The following is a 16,656-nucleotide window of genomic DNA, read 5'->3' as shown; positions in this document are numbered from 1 at the left end:
AACCCAGCAGCATCCGCTGGCGGCTAAGGGCCCAGCCTCTGGTGGAGTACGCTGCTGCTATATTATATCTTTATGCTTCATGTGTGGTTTGATTTCTTTCTTTTACTCTGTTCAGTAATCTGATGCACTTTACTGTTTTACATATCAGCGCTATTAGATATACTTGATTGGATACTATCGTTATTTGCAACAGGAATGCTATGTTATCATTTTAACTTTGTATCGCATTGCTGTTCCTTTTGATAATTGATATAACATTGATGTTCCTTACAGATTGTCATTCGATTACAGATTAACCGCGCTGTATGTTCCTAAATCGGTACAACTGTATGATGTATTCTTAAATTATGACTGTTGTTTATTCGGGATTGTTGTTCCGTTACAATTGTTGTTACTTTATAACTGTGATTCATGCATATTGTATCGAAGCTCGGATTACTGTCCCTTTTAATGATAAGTGTGTTGCGTGCTTGATTTGGATTGTTGTACATTCATATTTAGTTGTTGTTCCATTTCTGAATTGTTGTTTCATTTCAATTGCTGGTCTATTTCAAGATTGCTGATTTGTTGTTTCATTTACTTGCCATTTCTTAAGGACAGACTCAGGCTGTAGTGAGTGTCACCTTCTGCTGTTTGGCTCCCAAACCTCTGATCTGCTCCCATCAGTTATGAAAGGGATAGGTTATTGCCACCAAACCCTTGGCTGATGTGCTGTTCTATTTCATTGTTATTTCCTTTACTTGCCATTTCATTTATATTCATCAAGGACGATCTCAGGCTGTAGTGAGCCCCAGCATCTGCTACCTAGCTCCCAGACCTCGGATTTGTTCTCATCAGTTATGAAAAGGATGGGTTATTGCTACCGAACCTTCGACTGATGCAATGCTTGGTGTGATTTAGCCTTTTGAAGTAGTTAAGTTGTAGACATGCACCCATTTACTTTGTTGTTCATTTCTATTGATTAATTGCACTAGTTTGCTTTTAAAGAGTTTTCCTAGTTTACTTTCAATGGCAGCTTTAGTTCAAGTTCGATTTCCTTTTGATTGCTTTAAAGCAGGACTGTCAACTGTAGAGAACATTGGTTATTGCTTCCTCGTTCCCAGATTGATTGTCTTGTTCCGGTTTGATTTCAATTGCATCAATCTCTAGAGGAATGAGTTATTGCTACTGTATCCTCTATTGATGTTTGCTGAGTGAATAGTTGGATTTCAGAGCATTTGAGTTTATGTTATTGTTAGATTTCAAGCATTCATTGACTTTTGGATTTTAAGCACTATACATTACTCTTGAGTAAATAGCCGCCTCAGACTGAGTACACTCTTGAAATAAAAAGTCGTCCCTAGGTTGATAATTAATGTGAAGGTAATTAGGAGTTCAAAAGACACATTTTTATCACTCCACAGTTATGATGTGTCATTGGCATGGAGGATGGTTGGGATTGACAGTGGATTGCCTTGCCTTGCCATTTCTCGGATAGCCATGGTGATTGTGGGTTTACTTTAACTGCTTAGTTTTGGTTGGTTCTCATGTTTCCTTAGCTTGGGTTGAGTTATTAGTCCTGGAAGCCCTAGTTGAACAAATTCTCTGGAAGCCCTGGTTGAACAAACACTCTGGAAGCCCTGTAACAACTTGAGTTGAGTTACTAGTCCTGGAAGCATAGGTTGGAAAAATGCTTTGGAAGCCTTGTATAAGCTGTGGGTTGAGTTACTAGTTCTGGAAGCCTTGGTTGGAAAAACGCTCTGGAGACCTTAGAAGACTTGGATGGATACCAATCTGATGATGGTTTTTGGGATGTCCGACCATGAGGTGAAACCATTGTTTGATGGGTTGAGGTGGGTGGCCTCTGGAAGCCCTGGATGAGTTTTGATTGATGTGTTCTATGATATCCCACATTCATTGTTGGAATATGGCACAGGGGTGATTGGTTGAAGAGAGACTTGGCATAGCCAATCTATGGTTGGTCGGAATGTGGTAGTCCCATCTCTGGTTGGTTCATTTCATTTGTTAATGAAAAAAAAATCATTCCCTTGATTTTCATGTGCAAATGTACTGATGTATATATGGGTTTTGATGGCTGATATGTTTATTGTATTTCTGTTCCTATTATGTTGTTTATATGCACATTTACCTCGGAGGTTGTTACAGAGTGGTATCAGAGTATGGTTGAAACACTTGGACTGGATGGGCTTTATCAAATGAAGAAGAAACGTTAAATTTTAGACCTTTCTGTCATATCTGTTATAACTTTTATTATGTGGAATATTAGAAGTCAAATATTTATCCATACTAAAGGTAAATCCTACTGATAATGTGGTAAAAATTTCAGATATTGGTTCAAAATACTTTAGGAATTATGATCTAATGAAGATGACCTTCCTGAATGCACCTTTAAACAGGTCATGCTGACATTGTTGTTATAAATTTTGTTTTGGAAACTCTCAGGAGCTAAAATTGTTTCCACAATGAGGGGAAATCCCACTGATATTGTGATAAAACATTCAGACATTGAGTCACTATATTTTAGGAGATATGACCAGTGGAAGTCTAGATTTCTGGATACTCCTAGAATTGTGCACCAAATATGATTGTGTTGGTATTTTTGTTATAACTTTTCATCTATGAAATCTCAGAAGTTAAAACTTGAACCATAGTGAGGGAAAATACCATTGATTATATGGTTCAATTTCCATAACTTGTACTACTATAGTTTAGGATATATGCATTGAATCATTCGCTATATTAGTTTGCATGCAAAGTGTTTAATGAAATTCTTAAATGGTTCAATGATTAACTGCATACAAATTGTTTGATAAAATGCCCCAATGAGTATGTTGTTTATGGTTGGGGATAGTATTGATGTGTAATAGTATTGTTGTAGTTGATATATACTTACTTGTATGCAAATAGTTTGCTATATTAGTTTGCATGTAAAGTGTTTGAAGAAATGTTTACATGCAAATGTAATAGTATAGTAGTTGTTTGAAGAAAAATGTAAAAGTATGGTAATTGTTTGAAAAAAAATGTTATTTTTTTGGATGGGATAGTATTGTAGCATGATAATATGGATGTAGCTGATTTATGCCTATTTGTGATCTGATAATCACCCTATGAGTGACTTCAGTGAAGATTATTAAACAAAAGGTATTATAGACCATGTGCTGGTGTGTGTTCTGTGTTATTGAAACAACAGATCGATCAGATTGCCAATACACAGAAAATAAATGGAAAGACAGCAGAGAAATACAGTAAGAAACACAAAGACACAAGAAGTTTTAATAAGGAGTTCACCCTATTCTCTAGGGCTATGTCTTCAGTCCAACTTCAGTGGTGGCCTTGTTTTATTGTGTCTTTGAGCAGAGAAATTACAATGCAGAGACTCAATATGAGTTCTCCTGAAGTAGATTTTGCTTGGCAGGGTGGTTCTTGGATTCCCCAAGCCACTCAGAGTGCATAGACTCTTGTTCTTCCTACTAGCTCTGTGACCCTCGGTCTACAGTGGAAAGAGCCAACTGTGATGCTCAATCCTGACAGATTCCTCTATGGGAAGGCTTGATTCTTCAAGCTCTCTGGTGCCCGATGCTGCCTGTGGTCAGCTCAACCCTCTGTCTCCTCTGCTTGGCTTTACTGCTCTCTATTTTCAGTCGTCCTCTCAGGGTTCACTGTTCACTGTCTCTCTTGGTCACTTGGACTCTTCGCTCCCTCTCTTGATCTCCATTCAACTATCTCTCTTCACAGCATTAGCCATTCGGTGTCCATGCCTGTTCGGTTCCTCTCTTGCCTGCGTTGATTCTCCTTCTGCTTTTGTGCTTGGAGTTCCCTATTCGATGTCAGCATAACGCTCAGAAAGTAGCCACGTGTCCTCATTGGAACATTGCCAACCTGTTCGTCGATTCATTTCTTCAGTTATGTCGTGGATACGTTCTTTCTCCACCGTGGCAGTCAACGGATTCCAAATCCCCTTAAATCACGGCTTAATTCCCGGTCGATTCTGCTTCTGTCTATCAGGCGTAATCTCAGCTGTCCGATCTGGGCTCCTCCAGATCCAACGTCATATGTACATCGAGCGCGGTTGACTTGCTCGACCGATAATGCGCGATCACGGCGGTTTTTCTCTCACCTCCACTGCCACGCATCGATCGCTGAGTGGGATCGCTCCGCTCTCCTCCAAAACCTCTTATTGTTCAAGGTCGCCATGATCAAACCACCGGTTTCCAGGTTGTGGGTCCCACCTTCGTAAGTTGGCACTTTTCATCTCTCCGCCTGTGATCCTCTGGCTCCCAACGTGACCGAGTGCTTAAGGCTCTACCATTTCGGCCCTGTTTGCCTAGCGATGTGCTAATTACGCATCAAAAATCAGCTCCTTTTTGTTGAGAATGCAACAAGATGATGGATCTTAGTGGAAAGAAGTCGCCTTCACTAAGTGGGCCCGCAGGCTATTTTTGGCGCAAAGTCTATTTTTAGACTATGTCTATTTTTAGACATATGGATCATGGTCTATGAGTTGCAGGATGCTATTTGTGGATGATTGGTCATGTCAGTAAAATAGATGGACTTCTATTTTTAGACATATGGGCGGTTTCTATTTTTAGACTACCAGGCTAAAAATAGAACAGTCGAATATTATTGTCTCATAATAATATTTGGACTATAAACATTATCTTATCCTCTTGGAGCACTTCAGTTTGAGCTACAGATGTGGCACATGCAGCTGTCAGAAGGAAATACGCTTTCTTTGTGGTTCAGTTGAGCTATTGCATGCAGGACTTCAGTTAGAACTCATGTGGTTGAGTTTCGGTGGAGTTGATTGTGGAGTTGATGGATTTGTGTTCAGTTTGACTTGGTTGAACTAGTTGTATTTTAGTCTAACTAAAGAATACACTAGTGATGAGTTGTGTGAATTAAATATTAATTAATTCACTAATTATTAAATCATAAAGCAACTGAAGAATACATCAGTTAACTCAGTGCATGTACAGTTCAGTAGAGACAGGTGTTAGAGGTTGAGATTGCTATCAGTTGTGACTATAGATGTGACTATAGTTGTGTATGAGATTTGCACATGCATGGATGGAGATTGCCCATGAGGCTTGTGTAGTATACCAAGGGAATTCATCTTTACAGAGTGGATGATTTCTCTTGAAGATTGCGCAGTGGAGGCAGGCAAAGCAGTGGAGGCAATTTGAGCTGTGATTGATCAGATCTGAGCTAGTTTTGTGTGTAACAGGTGGAGATAGTACTGAGTACTTGTGAGGATTATTGTACTATGTATTGTTACATGTTCTCTATCATTATAATATACAAATAGTGTGGGGTTTTCAGCTGTATGCTTTCCCCAGGTTACATACTGTGTTAATGTGTGCATGCGATTGATGTTTCATTGTTTTTAATGCTGCTAAATTGATGATCAACATAGAGGAGATTATGTATTGTGCATGTATTCCGCAATAGTGTATAATCAGGATAATCTCTGTGAATAAGTGTCATATTATTCAAAATTTCTACATGGTATCAGAGCTGTTGATCATCAGATCTATTATTCAGAAAGTGTTTACATTTTATTTCTTCAGGCAGAGTCTGTAATCGGGCCAGGTAGCCTTTGGATTCATCCTTCCTTTGGAAGGTGAGATATCTGGTAAAAGACCATACATTCAATCTTTGTACGAGAAATACTTTGTTCTCACGAATTTTAGATCAGAGGCGGTTGAGTTTTGAGCTGGTGGAATTCGAATTTTCAGCAGTGTTTTCTTGGTGTCAAAGTTGAAATGTCTTTCAACAGATTGTGATTGGAGTATGCTCTTGAGGGCAGCTCGAATTATATTGCATAGAAATATAGGATGGAGGCAATGTTAGATTATAACGGGTTGAACAAGTTCATAGAGGCTGATGTCCCAAAGCCTACTGATACTACGCAAGTTGATGCTTGACAAAAGAAGACATCAAAGTGTCGAAGGATTTTGTTGGAGGGCGTGAAGGATCACATTGTGTCCAGCCTGCATGGTAAGGCTTCTCCATAATTTATGTGGAAAGCATTGACAAATCTATTCCAAAGCAAGAGTGATCAGAGGAAGCTGGCACTCAAGGATAAACTTAGAAACATTAAATGTGAGAAGGGAGACAGTATGCCCAAGTATCTCACGAAGTTTACTCAGTGCGGAGATGAGCTGGGAAGTGTGGGGGTGACTGTCGATGATGAGGACTTGGTGAGCTTGGCTCTCCTTTATCTTCTGAAGAGTTGGCATTCCTATCAAGACTCTGTCAATGGTCGGGAGAAATTTCCAGGATGGGAGAGACTTTGAAGGGATTTGAAGAGAGCTCATAGCTCCCCATAACCCACAGCAGAAGGGATTTGAAGAGAGCTCATAGCTCCCCATAACCCACAGCAGAATGGGGTTGCTGAGTGGAAGAACAAAACGATCGTGGGTGCTACACGGGCGATGTTGCATGATCAGGGCCTACCCCTTCACTTGTGGGCGGAAGCATGCAATACTATACTATATGTGCAGAACCGTTGTCCTCACAGGATACTTGGCATGAGTACACCCGAGGAGGCTTATTCTGGTAGGAAGCCTGATCTTTCTCATTTGAGGATTTTTGGTGCTAACATTTACATGCATGTGACAAAGGATGCCAGGAAGAAGTTGGAGCCAACCGCAGAGGTTGGGATATTTGTGGGGTACACTAATATGCCCCACAACTATCGTGTGTATTTTCCAGACAGTGGCAAGACTGTTGTGCGACGGGATATAAAATTTCAGGAGGAGAAAGCCATGAAGTGTTCGCTTGAGAGGGAGCCACACTTGCATGCAGATGAGGAGCTATTAGTTCCTAAGGATGAGCTTCAGGATGTGGATCAGCCACAGGACGAAGTTCATGGAGTGGAAGACACCACTCATGCAGCGCCAACCATCAAAGGGCGAAAGCGCTTGATAGAAGCTGAGCGACTGGCTCAAGATGCAGAGAAAGTTGTAGGACCACCTACAGTCCAACACAGGCAGAGACAATCACCCGATCGGTACACTGGATACATGGCTCTTATGAGCAAATTTTTTGTGACTGAGCCATCCTCTTTTGAGGAAGCTGTGGAAGATCCCGCATGGGTAGATGCCATGGTGGAAGAGTATGATTCGATTGTCAGAAACAGTGCATGGGAGATTGTCCCAAGACCGGAAGGGAAATCAGTGGTGGGTTCGAGATGGATCTACAAAGTTAAGCAGGCAGCTGACGGGAGTGTGGAGAAGTACAAGGCAAGATTTGTTGCCCGAGGCTTTTCACAGATAGAGGGGATCGATTATGAGGAGACCTTTGCACTTGTCGCAAGGTATTCTTCCATACAGACGATTCTTGCTCTCTTAGTGCAGATGGGGTGGCACATTTATTAGATGGATGTGAAGACTGTGTTCCTCAACGTAGTCATTGAGGAGGAGGTGTACATTGAGCAGCCCGAAGGTTTCGAAATATTCATCAGCGAGTCGCATGTGTGTAGGCTAAAGAGAGCGTTGTATGGGTTGAAACAAGCACCACGTGCTTGGTACACACGGATAGACAGTTATTTCACCGGACTTGGATTCTCCAAGAGTGAGGCGGATCCTAACCTATAGCAGATTTTGGTGGAGGGTAAGTTGCTTATCATTGTACTTTATGTAGATGATTTGATTCTAATGGGAGATGAGTTGTTGATACTTTCATGCAAGGATGATCTTGCTAAGGAGTTTGAGATGAAGGACTTGGGCCTCCTTCATTATTTCCTGGGATTGGAAATCTGGCAGTGTAGTGATGGACTATTTGTTTCTCAGGGTAAGTATGCTCGGGAGATACTGGAGAAGTTCAACATGCATGGCTACAAGCCTGTTGATACTCCTCTTCCGGGAGGTTGGAGGAAGGAGGATGCCACTTCAGCAGAAGAAGTGGATGCCACTGTTTATTGATAGTTGGTGGGGTTGCTTATGTATCTAGTCAATACACAACCCGATATATTCTATGCTATTAACCAGCTTTCACAAGCTATGGTTAAGCCAACCAAGCTCTTATGGAAGGTAGGCAAGCATGTATTGCGTTATTTGAGAGGCACATCGGGATATGGTTTGTGGTACAGACAGGAGGATGAGGTGAAGCTATGTGGCTTCACGGATGCAGATTGGGCAGGGAGCCCAACGGACAGAAAGAGAACATCAGGAGGGGTCTTCAGTATCAGGTTTACAGCAGTTTCTTGGTACAGCAGGAAGGAGAGATCTGTGGCACTCAGTTTAGCAGAGGCCGAGTATATGGCAACAAGTTTGGCTACATGCGAGGCTATATGGATGAGGAAGATTCTGGTCGGGTTTTTTGGTTCTTACTTGGAGCCTACTATGATTTACTGTGATAACCAGAGTTGCATTAAACTCTCGGCTAATCCTATATTTCATGATAGATCTAAACACATTGACATCCGATACCATCATATCAGAGATTGTGTGCAGCGGAGAATCATGTTACTTTCATACATTCCAATGAAGGATCAGGATGCTGATATCTTGACGAAGGCGCTCACTAGGAGAAAATTTGAATACCACCTGTTAGCCTCCTATACCAATAGGTTTCATATATCATGATTGGCAAGGGAAATTCCAAACATGTTCTGCTTTGATGATGCAAAGGTCCCATATTTGTGTGTAAAAACACATCTGTAAACAATTTTGTTGATGTCCTACTTGTTGATGGGTGATCCAAAAGTGTAATCTGGATCATGCCATGTTTAAATTGATGTTGTAGAATAGAGAAAGAGAATCTGTCCAAATAGTTTAAGCTTGGCAGTTCAGTAGTTAGGTAGAGAACGAAGGTGCCCAACTTCTTAATCTAGGCCCTTGGAAGTGATAAGGGTAGTTTTAGATAGCAAATCATTTGAAAAGAAAAAGAAAAGATCAATTGAGGGTTTGCAAGTCTAAGTGCACCCTCCCTGAAGTAACAAAAAATGCTAGGTACTAAGATGGGTAGGTAGACAGGGGTTGCCGAAGCCTTATTTTTGATAAAAATGCAATTAACTCAGAAAAAATATATAAATCACACATATAAACCAGAGACACAATATGGCGGAAAAAGGTTGAAGCCTCATGCTTCTCTCATTCTCATTCTTACATCAAAATAATTGAATATAGTGTTACAAATAAATAGATGAGAGACAGTGTTCTCAAGATAGTGTGTGCTATCTTAGACACCTTTGGTTGAGACAATTTCTCACCAGACACACCAATATAGGAGTTAGCTAAACTAACTCCTATCTTAGAGGAACAACCCAAGAATTAGGCACAAATTTCTAACTTGGAATATTTAATTTATTTATTTATTTTTTGGATTTATTATTGTTTTATGAGAGAGTCTAACATTCCCCCCCTCAATGATAAATCCAAAATAAGAACGAGGAACCATCTTCCAAGTTCTCATGTTGATCCTCAAAAACATTGCCTGAAAAAACCGCCAAAAACTGGAGGCTGGAAAAAACTCAAATCTGAAGAGAACATGAATCAGCTGCATGCTTGATTCATCTCTGAAGGACGCTTGACAACTCCATCATGTGCCAAGCCGCAAAAGGATCCAACTGTCCTTTGCTTGAAAACAGCATCCGGTGTCCACTGACACAATTTGATGATGATTGCCCACTGGCTGAAGATGTCGAAAAACAATTCAATGTTTCTTTTGCTATGATGAAAGCTGCTCACTGCTGCTTTGGCTGTCGATCGCCCACTGGAGAATTTGCTGATGCTCACTGCTGATGACAAATGCCCACTGGCTGATGAAGATGCCCACTAGCTGCTTCGCTGATGTTGTCGAGACTTTCAGTCTGACAACCACTTGTCAATTTCATTGACATTTTCCCCCCTTTGTCAGATGAAAGGAGAGACAATCTTCAAAATATATTTGAACTCCCCCCCTTCAGGTGTAGGAGAGTTTCACTGTGGTACTCCCTCATTCAACTGCAGGAGAGTACCATCATCGATTCACTGCTGGCTGCACTATGTGTGAATGTAGTCGGTTGTAGAACTGAGACAACCGTTTGATTGTGGATGACCATTCCCAAGGATCAATCCATTCATAATGTATCTTCAATCTGCCCGATTTTTGTTGGTTGTGAAATTTTTCTGAGGAATGATTGTGCTTGCCACAATGGCAACACGGATGGAGATCAAAACATTGATCTTCCATATGACCGGATCTTTGACAATGAGAGCATTTCGGTTGAACATGAACTTCAGGTTGCATGCAATTTCGTTTGTCTACAACTTTCTCAGAACCTGCTGAGGTGAGTGGTTCAAGAAATCCTGCACTCACAAACTTAATTGGCTTGGAATAATCTGGGATTTGTAAGTTGGTGTCATCAGGGACATATCCTAAGCCACGTCTATTCTTGTTATTTTGAATTTCTTCCCAGGGCTTGATGATGGGTTTGGAAGAAATTTGAATTTGATCATGAACAACTTCAACACTTGAAGTTGTTGGGATGAATGACTTATCATCTGGATGGTTCAAAGACTTGAAAGTATCACTCTTTTCTTGCAATTCATTCCTTTGAAGTTGGGACTCAAGCTGAAGAAACTCAATGGTCTCATGCGTTTGCTGTAGATGCCGTGAAATATCAGCAAAGAGTTTCTTTGCTGATGTGCACCATGTCTTCATCACTGGAGATGATCAAACTGTGAAGAATGTTTAACAACTAAATATGCTGCGCCATCTGAACTTTCTCACTTGAAGTCAGGCTCTCTTGTCGAAGATGTCGTGCTTTGAACTGTTGCACTTGATTTTGTTACTTGGATGACAGGCTCGCTTGCTATGGGACTTGAATGGCACGCTCGCTTGAGTTGTTGCTTATTGTACCTGCTGAGAACACTTGCTAGAACTTTCTGGAATTCACGCTTGCTTGCAGGAGATGTGAACTTGTTTCTTATTTGCTTTAGAATGAAAATTCGTGCATTCAATAGAGTCTGCTTAAAGGAAGGGTGTCGAACACTATCGAAAATGCACCCAAAAAAGCTTACAATGGTTTTAATGACTCACATAAAACAAGGAATCCACTTGTCTTAATTTCACTAAGTTGAAGAGAATGAACGTGCTTGACTTATGATCAAATCAAAACGTGGGTGTCGGTTTCAACCGAGAATGCACCCGTACAATTCAATTGGAATTTGATTCACAAGTTCTTAAATTTGTTTGCAAGAATGTTGATGTAGACTTTGCTTTGAAACAATGAAGTTGACAAATTCATTAACTTGATTGAATTTGCTTGTTGAAGTAGAATGTCGATGTTGAAAACTTTGATGAGTTGTTGTATGTGTGGAGCTTAATTATCCTTCCTTGCAACTATTTCGATATAGGTGTTGTGCTTGCTGGCATTGTATTTTATGTGTGCATGAAATGAGATCATTTATGTGTCAAAATTAGACACAAATCATAAGCAAAAAAACATGAAGCATGCACCATCATCAACTCACTCTTCGTGTACCTAAGATCCCCTTATTCAATTTCGGGCGGATCTAGGACACATCTACACCAAAAAAATGATATCTTTATTAATCATTGAGTACATCTGAAGTAATGATAATGCCAAGCTGACAAATGCTTGAAACAACTCGCCTTCAAAATCTGAATGGATAGTGACACGACAATACTTTGAATTACAACAACTTCCCTTATCACTCCAAATACAAAATCACTTCTTATTTCAAAAATACAAAATATACTCCTTATCTCTCCAAAATTACAAAACACTTATCACTCCAACATGCTCAAACAAAAATACTGATCATAAAATCACAATGCTACTACAGTATTTTCAAACAGATAGCTGTTTTCATCAAATCACAATGCTATACTATTTTCAAACAGATAGGCTGTCAAAGTTACTGGGCAATATAAACCGTCCTATAATCTCTGTTGGTATACTGAGCAACAAATAACGGAAGTGATTAACACAAAAAATGCAACTAACACTGGAAGTGATCGACACAAATAGCCCAAGAAGACAAAGAAACGAAGGCACCAATTGTATTGTTGATTGCCACAGTGATGGTTTCCGACTACTCACACTTTATAAATTATGTCAATTCAACATCGCTCAATTTTGGAGGCTCAACGCTGGAGAGCAGGGCTTGATGGATTCTTCCACGCAACTGGTTCCATGCTGCAAACAGGTTCCATGTTGTCCAATGATCTTCCACGGTGCTATACACAATTTTTGCTGGCTGAATAGGGCTGAATTGTGGTCTCACGAATCCATAATGAAGTTGCTCACACCTGCAGATTGATCTGAAAAAACTTCTGCTATAGAGGGAGAAACTGTTGATCTTATCCACTTTTGAATTGTTGAGATTACACAATTTTTTTTCACGTCTCCAACACGCAGGCTCAATTGATAATTCTTGTTTGTTGCTAAACAAGAACAACAACAATTTGACATTGAAGGGATGTCGCGGGAGGCAGTGTGGAGGGTGGCTCGAATGGAACTTAAGTGCAAAGGCCTGCGCAGGAGTTCGAGGAGAACGAGCTCACAACATTTTACGCACAGCTTAATAGCAATGAACTCGGCCTTCCATGCAATTTTTTTCCTTCGTCATATTCGACAGCAACACATTAAATTTATTTTTCATTGCGCTGATAGATAATATTTGGATCGGAAAGAATTAAACAAAATATAAACCTGAGAGATAAACAATGGCGCCAGCAAAGAGATGAACCCAACTGTCTCCTTAGCTAAAGAAGTAAGGTCGTAGCATTAATCCTTCTACGCCCAAGAAAAAAACGAAGAGGCAGAGCTTTGCTACAAAAAAAAATGCAGGTCACTTCTATGCTGCAGGTATTGCACAGTGGTCTCAAGATGGTCTTCAAGTTGTTGGCTCGGCTTTACACAGAGAGTTGACAATCGTTGGAAGGAAATTCAGAAGTGTAAAAAAGGCGTTTGATTGGAGGGTGTTTTGTTCTTCTCCTTCTATTAACGTTTTCTTTCGTTTCAGCTGAATTCGAAGGCATGGCATCCTCTGTCAATGCAGCTCAACCCCTGCGGAGCTCTGAATGCCCGGATTCATTTTCATCATTCGATATACCTCAACAGGCTTGAATCCAGTTTGAAGACATCTAATTCATACTTTTAACATTTTTAAACTCCCATAACAAAATAAGGAATTCATGAAATCAACGCAGCCAGCATAAATATTGACATAGATTTTATTTTTCACACAGAATGTTCATGGAGACTTATCTTTCACGCAGGTTGTCATCAGTGGTTTTCCACGCTTTCACTCTTATGCAAACACTGGTTGGCTCCTCCTTTTTTTGCTGGTTCCTGCACGGTACTGCAATGCTGGCTACACACTCGTGGCTATACGCATGTTGTCACCCCAGTGCTGGATGGGCCGCTAGGGATATATGCTGAGGGCCATGGGAGGCCAGGCCAAGGATCGATCGAATTGTGCTAAGCTTAATTTAAGTGACATAGCTGTAAATTCAGATCTGTAACCGTGTGCTCTGATACCACATGATAAAAATGCAATTAACTCAGAAAAAATATATAAATCACACATATAAACCAGAGACACAATATGGCGGAAAAAGGCTGAAGCCTCGTGCTTCTCTCATTCTCATTCTTACATCAAAATAATTGAATATAGTGTTACAAATAAATAGATGAGAGACAGTGTTCTCAAGATAGTGTGTGCTATCTTAGACACCTTTGGTTGAGATAATTTCTCCTTTGGTTGAGACAATTTCTCACCAGACACACCAATATAAGAGTTACCTAAACTAACTCCTATCTTAGAGGAACAGCCCAAGAGTTAGGCACAAATTCCTAACTTGGAATATTTAATTAATTTATTTATTTTTTGGATTTATTATTGTTTTATGAGAGAGTCTAACAATTTTCTTCATGTGTTAGCTTGACAAAGAAAGTTTATATTGGCAAGAACAGAGCTGTCTATTCAGCATTTTGATAACAAAATATGGAAGCATGTCTAATTTCCCCTTTTTCCCCATAAAACCTCTTTCTAACATCCCTCCATGGACCATTGGGTTCTTCCCAACAAAGTCCTGCTATCACTTTCTCTTTTGAGAAACATCAAGTCAAAGAGTTGGTTTCCATCACACAAGAAAGCCACATTTCCTGTGTAAAATCATTTCCCACTCTCATCTGCTTCCAAACCTAAGTTTACTCCTTAAACATAGCTCCTAGTTCCTCTTTCACATCCAAAATTCATATTAACTTCTAAACTTACTATATAGCTCCCTAAGTTTTCCCCTTCCCTTATTATTATAGCATTTTATGTAAAAATCCCAAAAATATGTACATATCCTCCCCTTGGGTAGTTTAGCCATATATCCCAAAGTTTGGAAGTGTGATGAAGCTGGAGTCCCATGTAAATATATGTTCATACTATAATCGGGAATTAAATTAACACCTGGTTGATTTAATAACCCTTACCCACCTTATAAACTGTAATGTCATGTTTTCCCCGTTTATTATGTAAATTTTCGCAAAACCCACAATTATCATTTATCCAAAGGTTTTATGTCTCGGCGCGTTTTACCGAAAAAAGAAAAATAATTAAATATTGGTCGGGTCCCGTCGTAATCGCGCTGGCTGTTTCGTCTCCCGTCTACCGTCGGATCTGGGCCCTCCCATCTGATGGTCATTGGGCATTTCGGAACCCCTCCTCCATCCGACCGTTAGCGCCTGAAATTGTCAGACTGTTGACGTATTTCCAGGGACGCGCATCCATTTCTTATTGAATCGAGTGGCCTCTGACAGATACCGGACTTGTACCACAAGCGGTCCAATAAAACCGTTTACCACTGTTTCTTTTTCGCCCATGTCATCGTTGCGTCATAATTACGTCAGCAGTCGTGTCAACTCCCATTTCGTTGTCTATCCGACGTGGCCGCCGCATCATCCCTCCACGTCAGCCTAGTCACGCATCGCAACATCACTTGCCATACCCGGAACTGACCAGTGATGTCATCCTGACGTCATTTATTAAAAAGGCGCCAAAAATCTCATTTTTTCCATATTTTGCGCAAAATCACGATTTTTCTCACTTTTTCATTTGACGAGCGCTTTACCACCTGCATGCTGTTTTCACGTTGTTGTCCGCCAACTCCAGAATTGAACTCCTGAGCTGCTGCCACTGCGGATTCACCACTGTCGACACCCCAGGCCTCATAATTATCAGGTATTTACCGTTTCCTCTGCGCAACCTGGTTTTCCAGTTTCCCTGTATTAAGAAATTCTAAGCAAATGGTCAAATTCCCTGTGTTCTCAGACCCTGTAATTGCCAAATTAAACCAGAGCAAATCTGAAAGGGGGTCCCGGGTCCCATTCTGCTCCATCCTCACAATTCTTGCTCCATTTCGAACTCAAATCTGTTAGCCAGCACATTCCACTTCGCAAGCCAGCCCGCTGGATTACAATTCACCCCTTCCACCTCTTTCAGCGGAATTTTCACTCTATTAACCCAATTCACCTTCATTCTCATCTCTGCAAGTTATTTCATCGACCATAATTTACTGTTCAATGCCAGCTTTGCTAAACCAAAGCACAATTCAACTCCAAGTGACAACTAAGCAATGGAGACCCCTGTGGGTTTGAATATTGCACCCCTGAATGCCCCACATAAGAGCCTAGAATGGTTGGCCCTTGCTGACAGGGATTATCAAATGAAGGAAACGGTTGAAATAAGCAACAAATATCACATAGAAATCGTTTTTGAGCTAAAGAGGAAACACAGAAGCAGTATTGATGACATGGGTATCTGGGAGTCCAACTTGCCCATCTATTATCTTCCACAAGTGAATGTCTTCCCTGACTTGATTCACCAATGCTGTGCAAATTATGATCCAAATCAAAGGGCTGTCCTCAGTCCTTCAGGCTCTGTTTTATTCCGCATCACCCCTGAAGCCATCAACCAAATGCTTCATTTTCAATTAGCAAAACCATTGACTCCTCTTTCTATGCAACACCTGATAGACCAAGGTACCAAGCTGCCTAGCTCAGAGGTCACAAGGATTGGCCAATTGTTCATGCTCCCAGATTACCAGCCCCGACAACCTCCTCCTTATCTACATGTCTGGTTCAATGAAACAGGGAGACTGCTAGTAGATATGATATCCTGCATCTTAGGATTCAATACCAGTGAGTATGTTGATGAGTTTATCTTGGTAATGCTATCCATGTTCACTCCAGGACAGCCCCCTGCTGTCCAGTATGATTATGCCACATTCATTGCTGACAGAATTCATGAGAAATTCATGAATCTGGAGAGAGAGAGAGTATTCAAATATACCTCATACATATATCATTTGATATTATACAATCAGCCTAATAGTTTCCCTATTTTCTTCAAGAAGCTAGATGCAAAAGGAAATAGGAGGTCAGTGATATTCTGGACACCAGTCTGTCACCATATCTTTTACTCTCCATACAACTACTGTGAGTTCATTGATCTATTCATTCATCCAACCTCGTCCCTACTGTTGAGTTCTCCTCCTCCTAGACTCACCGATGAAATGCAGAAGATCCTCCAGCTTTCAAAGAACTATAGCATTGGAGATTGGTATTTCTACCAAGACCACACAGTAATCGGAGTATATGGCTGTGAGCTAGCCCCATACATACTGCCAAAGTACATTCCCATGAGACTT

Source organism: Pinus tabuliformis, chromosome J (assembly GCF_031772625.1).
Source record: "Pinus tabuliformis cultivar Carrire ecotype Pingquan chromosome J, CPIR1, whole genome shotgun sequence".
NCBI classification, from domain to species: domain Eukaryota; kingdom Viridiplantae; phylum Streptophyta; class Pinopsida; order Pinales; family Pinaceae; genus Pinus; species Pinus tabuliformis.
This window is presented reverse-complemented; position numbering follows the sequence as displayed.